We start from the raw sequence: 15,803 nt of genomic DNA, 5'->3' as shown, positions 1-15,803 counted from the left end.
TTTTATAAATTAGAGTTAATTCTCTATATATTTTGGAAATGAGGCCTTTATCAGAACCTTTGACTGTAAAAATATTTTCCCAGTTTATTGCTTCCCTTCTAATCTTGTCTGCATTAGTTTTGTTTGTACAAAACTTTTCAGTTTGGTATAATCGAAATTTTCTATTTTGTGATCAGTAATGATCTCTAGTTCTTCTTTGGTCATAAAGACCTTCCCTTCCACAGGTCTGAGAGGTAAACTATCCTATGTTCCTCTAATTTATTAATGATTTATTCTTTATGCCTAGGTCATGAACCCATTTTGACCTTTATCTTGGTGTACGGCGTTAAGTATGGATCAATGCCTAGTTTCTGCCATATTAGTTTCCAATTTTCCCAGCAATTTTATCAAACAGTAAGTTCATATCCCAAAAGCTGGGATCTTTGGGTTTGTCAAAGACTAGGTTGCTATATTTGTTGACTGTTTTATCCCTTGAACCTAATCTCATTCCACTGATCAACTAATCTATTCCTTAGCCAATACCAAATAGTTTTGCAACTGCTGCTCTATAATATAATTTTAGATCTGGTACAGCTAAGCCACCATCATTTGATTTTTTTTTCATTAATTCCCTTTGAAATTTTGATCTTTGTTTTCCATATGAACTTTGTTGCTATTTTTCTAGGTCATTAAAATAGTTTTTGGGAGTCTGATTGGTATAGCGCTAAATAAATAGATTAGTTTAGGTAATATTGTCATCTTTATTATATTGCTCGCCCTATCCAAGAGCATTTAATATTTTTCCAATTGGTTAGATCAGACTTAATTTGTGTGAAAAGTGGTCTGTAATTTTGCTCATAAGTTTCTGATTTTCCCTTGGCAGATAGATTCCTAAATATTTTATATTATCAGTAGTTACTTTAAATGGAATTTCTCTTTGTAACTCTGACTGTTGGATTTTGTTAGTGATATATAAGAATGCTGATGACTTATGTGGGTTTATTTTATAACCAGCAACTTTAGCTAAAGTTGTGGATTATTTCTAATAACTTTTTAGCAGAATCTCTGGGGTTCTCTAAGTATACATCATGTCATCGGCAAAGAGTGATAATTTGGTTTCCTCATTGCCTATTCTTATTCCTTTAATCTCTTTCTCAGCTCTTATTGCTAAAGCTAGCGTTTCTAATACAATATTAAATAGTAACGGTGATAGTGGGCAACCTTGTTTCACTCCAGATCTTATTGGGAATGGTTGCAGTTTGTCTCCTTTACATATGATGCTTACTGATGGTTTTAAATAGATGCTGCTGATTATTTTAAGGAAAAGTCCATTTATTCCTATACTCTCAAGTGTTTTTAATAGGAATGGATATTGGATTTTATCAAATGCTTTTTCTGTATCTATTGAGATGATCATATGGTTTTTGTTAATTTGGTTATTAACATGGCCAATTATATTGATTGTTTTCCTAATATTGAACCAGCCCTGCATTCCTGGTATAAATCCTACTTGATCATAGTGTATTATCTTTGGAGATGATTTTGTAGTCTTTTGCTAATATCTTATTTAAGATTTTAGCATCAATATTCATTAGGGAGATTGGTCTAATTTTCTTTCTCTGTTTTCAGCCTACCTGGTTTAGGTATCAGTACCATGTTCAGTGTCATAGAAGGAATTTGGTAGGACTCTTCATTCCTATTTTATCAAATAATTTATATAGCATTGGGGCCAATTGTTCTTTAAATGTTTGGTAAAATTACATGTAAATCCATCTGGTCCTGGGATTTTTTCTTAGGGAGTTGTTTAATTGCCTGTTCTATTTCTTTTTCTGAAATGGGACTATTCAAGCAATTTAGTTCTTCCTCTGTTAGTCTGGGAAGTCTGTATTTTTGGAGGTAGTCATCCATTTCACTTAGGTTATCAAATTTATTGGCATAAAGTTGAGCAAAATAACTGCTTATTATTTCTAATTCTCTCATTGGTGGAAAGTTCTCCTTTTCATTTTTAAGACTACTAATTTCATTTTCCTCCTCCTTTTCTAATCAGATTTACCAAAGGCTTATCTATTTTATTGGCTTTTTCATAGAACCAACTCTTAGTTTTATTAATTAGTTCAATAGTTTTTTACTTTCAATATTTTTAATTTCTCCTTTTAATTTTAGAATTTCAATTTAGTATTTGATTGGGGTTTTAATTTGGTCTTTTAGTTTTTTAGTTGCAACCCAATTCATTAATCTTTTTCTTCTGTTTTATTCAAGTAAGCTTCTAAGGATATAAAATTCCTCTTATTACTGCTTTGGCTGCATCCTAAAATTTTGGTATGATGTCTCATCATTGTCATTATCTTGAGTGAAATTATTAATTGTATCTATAATTTGCTGCTTCACCCAATCATTTTTAAGATGAGATTGTTTAGTTTCAATTACTTTTTGGTCTATTTCCCTAACTTTTGTTGAATGTAGTTTTTATTGCATCATGATCTGAAAAGAAAGCATTTACTATTTCTGCTTTCTTGCATTTAATTTTGAGGTCTTATGTCCTAATATATGGTCAATTTTGAATAGGTTCCATGAACTGCTGAGAAGAAAGTATATTCCCTTCTATCTCCATTCAATTTTCTCCAAAGATCCAACATACCTAATTTTTCTAATATTCTATTTATTCTTTAATTTCTTTCTTATTTGTTTTGTGGTTTGATTTGTCTAATTCTGAGTGCAAGGTTGAGATCTCCTACTATTACAGTTTTGTTGTCTATTTCTTCTTGCAACTCTCTTAACTTCTCCTTTAGGAAGTTGAGTGCCATACCACTTGGTGCATATATGTTTAATATTGATATTGCTTCGTTGTTTATAGTATCCCTTTAGTAGGATGTAGTTACCTTCCTTATCTCTTTAATTAGATCAATTTTTACTTTTGCTTGATCTGAGATAAGGATGGCTACCCCTGCTTTTTGACTTCACCTGAAGCATATAGATTTTGTTCCAGCCTTTACTTTTACTCTATATGCATCCCCCTGCTTTAAATGTGTTTTTGTAAACAACATATTGTAGGGTTCTGACTTTTGATCCAGTCTGCTATTCTGCCTCCTCTTTATGGGGGAGTTCATCCATTTACATTTAGGTTAGAATTACTAAATCTGTATTTCCTGCCATCCTAATAACCCCAGATTATGCTTTACTTATTCTTGCCTCCCCAACCCTCTTTCCCCTTTTAAACTTATGTACCTCTTGTATCACGATACTTATCCTCTTTATAATCCTCCCTCCCCCTTTGAGTCTTTCCCCTTCCTTCCTTTATTACTCTTTTTCTTTTCCTTCCTCTCCCCGTTTTCAATGAGGCGAGAGAGAATTTTCTCTAAAAAAATGTCAATTATTTTTTCTTTGAGCTAACTCTGATGAGAGTAAGATTCACACAATGTTCCTCCCTCTCTAAATTCCCTCAGATATGATAAGTTTCCTTAGCTTTTGTGGGATGTGGTTTCTTTTATCCCTCCTTCCCACCTTTTCTGCCATCATCCCTTTTCCATATCTACTCCTTTTATATGTTATATCAGTACAATCAAATTATACATGTATTCTTTTTGTATATCCACAACAGAAATACAATTCTCAAGAGTTATTTTTACTTTTCTGCATCTCTTGAGTTCTATTCTTGGAGATCAAATTTTTGTTTAGTTCTGTTTTTTCTTCAGAAACAAATGGAATTCATTTGTTTTCATTAAATGTCCATCTTCTTCCCTGGAAGAAAATGCTCGCTTAGCTGGTAGTTTATTCTTGGCTGCATCTCAGTTCTGTGCCTCGGAATATCTATTCCAGGCCCTTCTTTCCTTTAATGTAGAGGCAGCCAGATCTTGGGTGATCCTTATTGTGGCACCTCGGTATTTAAATGGTTTTTTTGGCTGTTTGTAAAATTTTTCCTTAATCTGATAGTTCTGAAATTTGGCCACAATATTCCTTGGGGTTTTATTTTAGGGTTTCTTTCAGAAGGTGTTCGATGAATTCTTTCAATGCCTATTTTACCTTCTGATTCTATTACATCTGGCAGTTCTCTTTGATGATTTCTTGTAAAATAGTATCTAGGCTCTTTTTTTCATCATAGTTTTCAGAAAGTCCACAATTCCTCAGATTATCTCTCCTAGATCTATTTTCCAAGTCTGTCGTTTTGCAAGTAGATAATTCGGTGGTTTTTTCCAGTTTGTCATTTTTTGTTTTTGCTTGACTGATTCTTGCTGTCTCAATGAATCATTAGTTTCAATTTGTTCAGTTCTAATTTTAAAGAATTATTTTCTTCAATAGCTTTTTACTTCTTTCTGTATATGTCCAATTGAGTTTTGAATGTATTGTTTTGGTCTGTGGAATTTTTTTCCATTTCTACTAATTTTTTTTTTAGTGAATTATTTTCTTTTCCAATTCACAGATCCTACTTTCTTGGGAGTTCTTTGTTTTTCCAATTCACAAATCCTACTTTGTAGTGAATTCTTTTATTTTTTCCACATGTGCATTTCAGGAAGTTGTTGCTCTCTTGTAAGGCTTCTCTTTCCTTTCCCATTTATCTTCTAACTCTCTTTGAGACTTTTAGTCTCTTCTATGAGAGCATTATGTAAAGGAGGACAGTCTGATGCATTTTTGCTGTTTGAGGTCTCTTCAGGTTTGCTGACCTGCTCTTTTTTCTGCATAGAAGCTGTTGATTGTTCTTTTCATCTTTTTATTCATGTTTTAAAGCCTTTAGGGTAGGTCTCCTAGGCAAGGGGTTACCAGTCCTTCTGCAGAGCAGGGAAAGATGTAAACCTGATTTCGGCTCGAGGTATGGGAGTGCTCTGGGTGAGAGTTTTCCCTTCCCCCAGCAGGAAGTGGATTCAGCACTGGCCGAGCTATCAAACTGCTTAGTAGGGCTGAGTGGGTTAGCGATTGCCCTCGCTAGAGACTAAGGGGTGAAAGTGTCACTGCCCCAGGCCGGAGCCTCTTGTGGGACTGTGAGTATTAGCAGCTGACCGCAGAATGCAGACCGCCAGAAACTCTGCCCAGCATCTCTGCCTGATGCAAATCGGCCCTGGAAAAGCTCTATGGCCCCAAGCCGAGCTCCCCATTGCGCAGATTGGAGGCTAACCCAGGCTGTGTCCTCCTGCCGGGCAGGATCACAACTGCCCCAAGGAAAAGCCCCGTACTGTGGGTTGGGGCTGCGCGCTTGTGCTGAGATCTGTGCCTTCACCCTCGGTTTGATACTCTCCTTGGAACCTAATTTCTCTCCCTGTCTGTGCCAATCTCCCCCCTGGCCCCGGAACCAACCTTTTTTGGCGAGACTGCAGATTTTCTTTGGCCGATGAGTTGTTCTACTTCTTATCTTTACGAATTGTAGCAGTCAAGACTATTTTTGAGGCTCGATATAATATTGATAAAGAGGGTAAGAGAAGAGCTTAGAAAGTCGCATGTGTCTTTTCCGCCATCTTGGCTCCGCCCCCCTATAATTCTTTCTTAGAAAGCCTTGTCACACTGACTTAAACCTTGACAACTGAAGTTTGATTTTAATATAGATACTAGTTACATTTGAAAGGGTAGAAGTTACTCACTGTCTATTCATCTAAAATAATAGTTTCACATTACAGGAGAAAATATTACATTCAGATTTGGAAATAGCACTAGTATAAATATCATATTATGTGAAGTTTATAAAATTTTCTTCCAGTTTGTAAATATCATTCTTTAGATTAAGTTGGACTAGCTTAATGAAAAACAAGAAATTGGGTTTAATTGATGGTATATCAGAAAAAGAGAAATACAAAAGATACCTCTGGACTCTGTTCTTTGAATCTTCTAATTATATCCTTACCTAAAATATTAAATTTAATTGATATTTCCTGTTTGAGAGATATTTTCCAAATAGACAAAGATGAGCTGTACATATTGTTCTTCAGGATTGATACTTCTGTCTTAGAAGCCATTGATTTTGATTTTAAGTTCTTTTGGTTCTATTCCAGGGAATGTAGTAAATGATCTTGGAAATAGGTTGTCCTCAAAAGCTATATACCAACGAATCAATCTTGCTTTGATACCAATTTATCAGTAATACCTTAGACTCAAAACCTTTTTGTTTGACATTTCTATAAATACTTGGATGATAGGCACAGTCACAATGAATGATCTTAGTGCCAAAAACAAACAGAACTAAATGTAGCTTGAAACTATTCCCAAGACATGAGTCATGTAGAACCTAGGGATATAATGAAGTCAGGGACAAGGAAGCCTCTTCTTAGAAGAATCAGAGAACTGTGACTAGGAGTATGCAGACACCAAGGGAAAGAAGGGAGGGCATTATTTGGAAGCTTCATTTATACATCTTTGCTAATTTGTTTCTATTTGTCAAAAAAGGGACAGTGGTATAAAAATTAGACAATTGTTTTAAAATATATTTAAATTTTTTACAGTTTCAATTTTAGTATCTACTTGGCTATAATTATGGAGTAGAATATATACTTTTCTTTTTCTTTCTTTCTTTCTTTCTTTCTTTCTTTCTTTCTTTCTTTCTTTTCTTTTCTTTTCTTTTCTTTTCTTTTTTTTTTTTTTTTTTTTTTACCATTGATAGGCAACAGGAAGGTCAGTTGAAGCACTTTTAAGAAAAGAGTTCAAAAGAATAATTGTTAATAACTCAAAAGAATATTGGTAAGCTGAAGGACTCAGATGTAAAAATATAACATTTAGTGAAGTTAAGTAAGAAGAGCTGTACTCACTTATCTGGAAGAAGAGATACGTGGAAGAGTTACTTAAGAACAATAGTAGAATGACTATACATGCATAACTTATGTGAAATTGTTTGCCTTCTCAAAGGGGGTAGAGTGGGGAGTAGGGAGAGAATTTAGAACTCAAAATTTGAAAAAGAATGTTATTTGTTTTACATGTAATTGTGAAAAATAAAATGTTAAATTAAAAATTAAAAAATAAAAATTATGAAAAATAAAATATTAAATTAAAAATAAATTAAATTAAACTATTAAATTAAAAATTAAATTTAAAAAGTAGCACACAATGTTTTATAAGGAAGTCAGTGACCAGCTGTCATTTTCCAAAGGGAAGACAAAGAGGAAATGGGTATTAACTAGAGTGTAGTGGATTTGAGAGAATATGCTTTTAAAATTAGGTTTTTTTAAATTAACAAGAATTTATTATCTCTCCCTCCTACCCCACTCTTCCATCTACCAAGAAAAAGAAAATGCTTGTAAGAAATATGTACAATCAAGCAAAAAATAATCCACATTGGCTCTATCTAAAAATATGTCTCATAGGAAATGTAGTACATTACTTCTTTATCAGGAAATGGGAAGCATTCATCATCAGTCCTCTGGAACATGGCTGGTCATTATGTTGCTTAGACTCTGAAATCTTTCAAAATTGATCCTTTTTTTTTTTTTTTTTTTTTTTTTTTTTCTTAAACAATGTTGTTATCATAGAACTTGTTCTCCTGGTTTTGTTCACTTCACTCAGTATTAGTTCATATAACTCTTCTCATATTTTTCTGCAACTGTCCCCCGCATTGTTTCTTAGACAATAATAGTATGCAGTTCCAGTTATATATCATACTTTGCACAGCCATTTTCTTTATTTTAATTAAAGCTTATTATTTTCAAAATATATAAGTAGATAATTTTCAACATTCATCCTTATAAAGCTTTGTGTTCTAATTTTTTCCCTCCCCTCCTCTCACACCCTCCCCTAGATAGCAAGTGCTCCAATATTTGTTTAACACGTGCAATTTTTCTATGCATATTTCCACAATTATGCTACATAAGAAAAATCAGATCAAAAACAAAAAAATGAGAAAGAAAACAAAATGGAAGTAAACAACAACAAAAAAGAGTGAAAATACTATGTTGTGGTCCATATTCAGTTCCCATTGTCCTCTCTCTGGTTGCAGATGGCTTTCTTCATCACAAGATCACTGGAACTGGTCTGAATCATCTCATTCTTGACAAGAGCCATGTCCATCAGAATTGATCATTGTATAATCTTGCTGTTGCTGTGTATAATATTCTCCTGGTTTTACTCATTTAGCTTAGTATCAGATCATGTCAGTCTCTCCAGGCCTCTCTGAAATCATCCTGCTATTCATTTCTTATAGAACAATAATATTCCATAGCATTCCTATACCATCACTTATTCAGCCATTCTCCAACTGATGGGCATCCACTCTGTTTCCAGTTTCTAGCCACTACAAAAAGGGCAGCCACAAACATTTTTTGTACATGTGGGTCCCTTTCCCTCCTTTATGATCTCTTTAGTGTACAAGCCCAGTAGAAATACTGTTGGATCAAAAGGTATACACAGTTTGATAGCCCTTTGGACGTAGTTCCAAATTGCTCTCCAGAATGGTTAAATCAGTTCACAACTCCACCAACCATGTATTAATGTCCCAGTTTTTCCACATCCTCTTCAACATTTGTCATTATCTTATCCTGTCATCTTAGCCAATCTGAGAAATGTGAAGTGGTACCTCAGAGTTGTCTACAGCCATTTTCCAATTAAAGGGCATCTTAAAGAAATATGTCATCATAGTGCAAATTGGAATGGATTACTGAATAAAGTTGTGGAACCTTACTGGTGATGCCTTCATTCTAACCATATGTCAGAAGGTTACATATAATTTTAGAACCTAAATTGGGAAAAGTCTAGTCTAAAATGCTCAAAATAAAGGATCTTACATGCTATTAGAAGAAAACAAAAATTCCACAAATAAAGAAATTTGAAATATGTACAGAATAGGGATTGATGGTTTGATTATGTGGCCCACTAGAAGGGGCCAGGGCAAATGATTTGGGAAGAGTCAGAGGAGTTGCCCCTAATTATCTTGTTATACAAACATAATAACCGCAATGAAAAATTTGAGGGACAGGGTATTGGGCAAAGGACAAACAAGTGGGTGAATCCAGAAAGATATCTTTGTAGGAAATGACACTTTTAAGGAACTAATGGCAGTTTTTGAACTTCATTTCTAAAGAATTTGAATAGTAAACTTCAGAGGTTAATTAAATTAAGACTAAAGAGTACTCTTTTGCATTCTAATCAACCTATTGTTTTTAAAGATATTATTTTGTTGGCTCTGGCAACTGTAAATATTTCCCCTTAATTAAAGGCAAATATAAAAATAATTTGAATTTAGGACAAAATATTCAAATAGTTGTATCATACATGTTAAATCAAAATTTCAATAATATAGAAGCATATGCTATTATATTGTTCTCCTGAAAATGTTCATAAGAACATAAAGGGTTTTGGTATCATTTATACATAAAATAAAAAATTAAAATATTTATTTAGTCTTTTAATTTTCCATTTTTATTTATATTTTTAGTGTAAAAAAGATATCAATACAGCACTATACATCTATAGTCTTTTTCAATAAATATATGTTGGGGAGCATAATCAAAAAAAGTTTGGAAACAACTACAATAGAGGATAGAATGTTGAATTTGGAATCAAGGCACCTGAGTTTGAATTCTTACTCTAATACAACCTTCTATATCCAAGCAAGCACCTTCTCAATATTAGTATGCTACTCTTGTCAAACATAGAAAAAGAATCTCAAGATTTTCTTGATTTAGCAAAAATTACCATTCTTCCCATTTGTATCAATGCTCCCATTACTCTAGTGATGAGGTATCAGACTAGAAATTTTTGTTTCCCTAGTTTGGTCTCTTTTATTCCATTCTTGTCAGCCCCTGATCATACAACAACATCTGGAAAAGCAGCATGATTTATTTGTGTCTTCATTTCATAACAATGCCAAGGCTGAATACTGTGATTACTAGTACCCTTCCATTTGAGAGAACACTCCAATTATTCATCAGTAAGTTAAAAAAAAACTCTAATAAGTTTCTATTTAACTCATACACTTTGTTAACAATATTTTTTGTTTCATATTTTTGTCATTTTCTAGACTTAAATTGGGAGATGATTTTTAGGAATTATCCAGCATAAGTAAGTACCATCAGTACCATGGAGAGGAGAAACATTAGATCCCAGAACTTACTGTATGAATACACAGAAAATAACTCAGAGGGGCTCAGACAACTATCTTATAATAAATTTGTTTACTTTTAGAGCACGTTATTATTTTTTTTTCATCGAAATATAAATAATTCAGATTTTATTTCAGGTACAACTTTACATTGTGCTTTTTTATGTGAATTTGTTGAGAGCATTACTAAGTTTATAATAAAGAAAATACCACTACTTTGGTTTTTTAAATTTTATTAAAGCTTTTTACTTATAAAACAGATGCATAGGTAATTTTTCAACATTGACCCTTGCAAAACTTTTTGTTCCAAAATTTCCCCTCCTTCCTCCATCCCCTCCCCTTGATGGCAGAAAGTCCAACACATGTCAAATATGTTAAAAATATATGTTAAATCCAATAGACATATTTATACACAAGAAAAATGGGACCAAGAAGAAGAAAAAACCTGAGGAAAAAAACAAAATGCAAGCAAATATCAACAAAAAGAGTGAGAATGCTATGTTATAGTTCATACTCAGTTCCCACAGTCCTCTCCTCTGGGTGTATATGGCTCACTTCATCACTGAACAATTGGAACTGAATACCACTACTTTGATAACAAAAAGAAATAGAAGCAAACACACTAACAAACCAAAATCCTTTGGAAGTCTCTCAAATGGAGATTCTCCTTATTTAAAGAGACAACGACTATCCCAGGATAGCTATTTTCCCTACTGTATTTCATTACCTACTACGGTGGGCTAGGCAAAATCAGATGCATTGTTACTGCCACTGCTAAGCTTTCCTCTCTGTCTCTCTACAGCAGGAGCCACAGCAGCAATGCACCAGTGGCAGAAGGATGGAAGTGCAGATCTATTTGTCAGCGTTTTTTCCCCAAGTATCAAATACAGAACACTGAACATGGAATGAAGCTAATAAATGTTTGCTGAATGAATGGAAACATTCTTTATTCTCATCCCTCCCACTTCAGTTAAATTCAAATAATGTTAGAACTGGAAGGAATCTTTGAGAAAATGAAGTCCAACCCCTTCATTGTACAAATGAAAATTTTAAAACAATTTAGAGAGAACACAGAGAATGCTGAGACCCAGAGGGAATTATTCAGAGTTACAGTTCATGATCTTTCTTTAAACATCATTCATACGGTTGAAAATTTGGCTTGTCTAAAGGCACACAGCAGCAGCAGAACTGAGATCAATTTTCTAATTACTAATCCGACATTGTACTGGCTCCTTTACTCTCAGCCTTCTTTTTGTCTTATATTTTCTCATCCTTTTTACTCCCGTCTTCCTGTCTCTCTTTGTATTATTCTCTTCTCCATTGTCCCCTATTTCTAAAGTTTCCTATTTTAAATTTTTGCTTGGAACATATTTTGAGTTTCCTTATAGAAATAAGTGACTTAATATATACAATTTCAGTGGAGTATTTAAGGTAGAGGAGAATGAGAATCTGAAGGGCAAGTATTATATAAGCTATATGTATGTATATTCTTATATGTACATATATGTGCACATATAAATATATACATACATATGTAATATGAATAACATATATATTTTTATATACACACACAGTTGAATAGTTCAATGGTTAGAGTGCTGATCTTGGAGTCAGAAAGAACTGAGTTTGAATACTACCTGGGATGTTTATTAGCTGTATGACCTTAGGTGAGTCATCTAACCTCTTAGCCTTAGTTTCTTTCTTCTTTCTTTTTTTTTCTCAAAAGTATTTTCTCCCCAAATACATGTATATAGAATTTTAAACAATTATTTTTGTAAGATTTTTTTCTCCATCCTTTTCTAATGCGAAAGAAAGAAATACCATTCATTGTTAATTGTTTTTTTCACTTTTAATTTAGATGTAATTCAGTTCATTGCTTTTTATAAAATTAAGGAGCTATAAAAACTACAATAATCTCTCCCAGTATGCCTGAGCATCAACTGTGGTTTCCCACATTGTGAATTTTAGGCACTTGGATTTAGTCTAAAGACTTTTGTAACTGCTATAGGCCTCAGTTTTCTCATCTGTATAACGAGGGGATTAAGCTAGAAAAGATACCCTTAGGATATCTTTTAGCTTCAAATCTATGATTTTGGAGTATGAATTTCTTCAGCCTATAGTTTTTACTTTTAAAAATTCCTCCCCACCCCAATTTACCCTCAGTCCATATTTGGCAGGCTACATCTCCTCCTTTGTTAAATAATACTGAATGAAAGATATAAGACAATTTTCTCACTTTCTTTTTTTTGAAATGTGGCCAATATGGAAAGGGGTTTTACACATTTCACATGCATAATTGATATTATATTACTTCCCTTGTCAAGGCTTGGGGGAGAAGATGGAAGGAATGAAAAGAATTTGGAGCTCAAAATTTAAAAAGAATAAAAAGGCTAAAATTAAATAAATAATAAAATCTAAAAACATTTAAAAAATTGATTCAATCCCTAAATCATTTTAAGTGTATATCTTGTTCATAAACATGTATTTCACAATAGTGACATCGTCATTATAATTATCATCATCATTTCATTCTCACCCATTTGATGATCAGATAAAAGTGGTTGAAGAATAAGTTGTATATTTTAAGCAGTATTAAATGGGAAAAATGTAGGACTGAGTCAGAAAAGTACATTTGTCCGGAGATTCATGCTTTTTAGTTGTCAGAACATCAGTTAATTGGTTATTTAATTTCAATAAACTTTAGTTTTGTCATTAATAAAATGAAGACAATAATACTTTGGGCAGCTAGGTGGTGCCATAGATAGAGTGAATTCAAATTCAGCCTCAGATATGTAATAGCTGTATGACCCTGGACAAGTCACTTAGCTTGGTTTATTCATCTATGAAAGTAGCTGGAGAAGGAAATAGTAAACCACTCTAGTAACTTGGACAAGAAAACACCAAAGGGGGCATTTAGAGTTGGACATAACTGAAAAAATGGTTGAACAAAATACTACTTGTGCTCCATTTTTTTTACAGGCGAAGAAAACATTTCATATGCCATCAAGTTCTCTATAATCATAAGCTATTAATATTGCAGAAAACTTTTCCAAACTACATTTCCTAAGACATTACATCCATTATGGTACTCTCCTGCTTAAGAACTTTACTGATTCTGTAATAGCTACCACATCAAACCTATTTCAATTTCTTTTTTTTTCCCCCCAAAGGATTTTCTAGTTTACCTTAAATTCTCCTCCCAGTTTGCTTCTAACTTTGAAGATATGCCTCAACTGCTTCAGAATCTGCAGTCTCTTTACTCTGAAACTTCCATAAGCCCCTGTAACCTAACCTTAGAACATTCCTTTGCTATGCTGACCCCTTTTACCGTTGGTGAATTCTTTCTCAGACCTCCATTTTCAAGAGGAGTACTGGCTGACGACTGCTCATTTCTGTCCTATTTTTGCTTCTGATTTTCTAAACACTGACCCCATGTTCCCTGATGTAGATACCTCTCTCCACCATATTTTCAGCTTCCTTTTATGTGGTGTCTTTCTTCAGTGTAGGGTAAGCTTCTTGGGGTCAGGGAGTATCCTCTTTTCTCTTATATTTGTATCCTAAGTGCGTAGTATAATGTCTGGCACATATTAAATGCTTAATAAATGTGTATTACCTTTCCTTGTCTCCATTTATACAAACTCATGTTCTACTACTTCCTAGTGGGAAGTTTGTTCTCTATCCAAAATCATTTCCTTAATGAGTCCCTCTTGCCATCTTCCATATAATATTCTTTCATCTCTTGTTACTATGATTGAGGTTTTCTGATACGGGTGATGATCATCTTTATACAGCACCAGTCTGCTTCTCATGCATTCAAGTCTAAATGTCACTTCTAAGTAACTTTCTCTGATCCTTATCCTCATTTCTAGGCAGACATGTTCAAATCCTGCATGACACTTTGTCTTGCTCATTCTCTATTTTGTACATTACAGTTGTTAGATATCATGGAGTAGTGAAGTCAATAAAGCATTGGTCCTGGAAGACCTAATTTGGGGCAAGTCATTTAATTTCCCTGACTTTTAGATTCTTCATGTGTAAAATGAAGGGCTAGAAATAAGTGGTCTAGAGGGCCCATACAGCTCTTGATCTATGATCCTACTTATATTGCCTGTTAGAGGATACTAGATGCCAAATTCTGCAAGGACAGTGACTCATCCATTCAAAGAAAGAATGTGTGGGTGGAAGTAGTTCCATCCTATTCCCCAAGGCAATAGGGAAGATCTAGTATTAGATCTTGATACAATGGTCTCAAAGTGCTCACAATGAGATTAAACAAATAAACTACTGTAAAAATCATTGCCAATGTTGTGCTAACATTTTTTTTCACAGAGAAAAAATAAACAAAGATGTTCACTATGGACTAAACTAAATCCTTCAAACTAAGTCAAAAATGTACCTTGGAATTCATTAAGTTTAATGAGAAAGTGAACATTGGGGAAATAAAAAAGTGGTTTGAGATCAAGAGACAAAAGGGGTCAAAAACTTGTATAGTACTCAAAATCCTTAAATGCCTCTATATCCCAAATAATTTTATTGAGAAGAGAACTGGAATCCACTGAATGTGTGGAATACTAAAACTTGACAGAAGAGAAACATTGCAAGTATAGGAGTAATTACAGAACCAGTTATCTCTAAGCAGTTATATGAGTAAATAGCTAGATCAGAGGTTAATGTAAATAAATAAATAAAATACAATGAATAGAGTGCTGGACTTTGGTCAGAAAGATCTGAGTTCAAATCCAGTCTCAGATTAAAGCTCTGTGATCCTGGACAAATCATTTAGTTTGTCTCAGCTTGCTGATCTGTACTGTGAAGATAATAGCAGGGCTCTCCCAGGGTAGAAGTGAAGTAAAATTAAACTCTTGTAAAGTTCTTAGCAAACCTTAAGATGTCTTGTTATGGGCCAGAACTCTGTACTTGAAAAGAGGATTCTTACAAGTTGTTAAGTCAGTGGAATTGATAAGACAATGGTTATCTAGTTTAGTATGGTGATTAGTAGTTCTCTAGTTTAGTATGGTGATTAGTAGTTCTCTAGTTCAGTACATGTACTTAGTCCTTAATATAGTTCTATAAGATTCACACCTATGATGATGTAATTATAACAGAGTGTATAAGCTAGGACAAACTCAGCCAGATTCATTCACTGTGGTGGCAGGCCTCTTCTCCTTCAATTCTCCACTGAGACCAAGGCCCATCTGAGCCAGAGACAACTTAAAGACAGAGATCATCATGGTCATCTTCCTGCCTCTTCCACAGAAATCAAGACACATTCCAGAGGTTTAAGAAAGCTGGCCCGGGTCCCAGGAAAGGAAACTAGATTGTGAAGGAGATAATAAAGAATTTGGACTTTAACACCTGGCTATTCTTGGGGTGATTACTCAGATGAAATGAAGGCAGCTCCAAGACCTCCAGAAAACCAACTAGAACATCACAATGTCTTTAGCTCATTATTATTATGATTCTGATTACAACTACTGAACCTGTTGAAATGAACTGAAAAATGGAAATTGGATAAGGGAAAATAGACATTTTATATTACCATTTCTTCAAGATTTTTAACTGATGAAAGTAGTTATTCCAAGGAGGGGGCTGATCTTAACCTCTTTAATACATCTTCCAAATTAGAGAGATATACTAGCCAAGGGCAGCGTCAATTTAGAGGGAGAAGCATATTTGAAAAATATTATGAAAGAAGACTAAGAAAAATCTTAATTCACAAAAGAGTGAAAAGAACTTGAGAAAATTAGGATCCTGGGGGCACCTTGTGTGAGCCTACTAAACCAGTTCATTCTAAGAGTGTGATGCCAGAGAAACTGAG

The sequence above is a fragment of the Sarcophilus harrisii genome, chromosome 3, assembly GCF_902635505.1.
Source record: "Sarcophilus harrisii chromosome 3, mSarHar1.11, whole genome shotgun sequence".
NCBI classification, from domain to species: domain Eukaryota; kingdom Metazoa; phylum Chordata; class Mammalia; order Dasyuromorphia; family Dasyuridae; genus Sarcophilus; species Sarcophilus harrisii.
Note: the sequence above shows the minus strand (reverse complement) of the source record.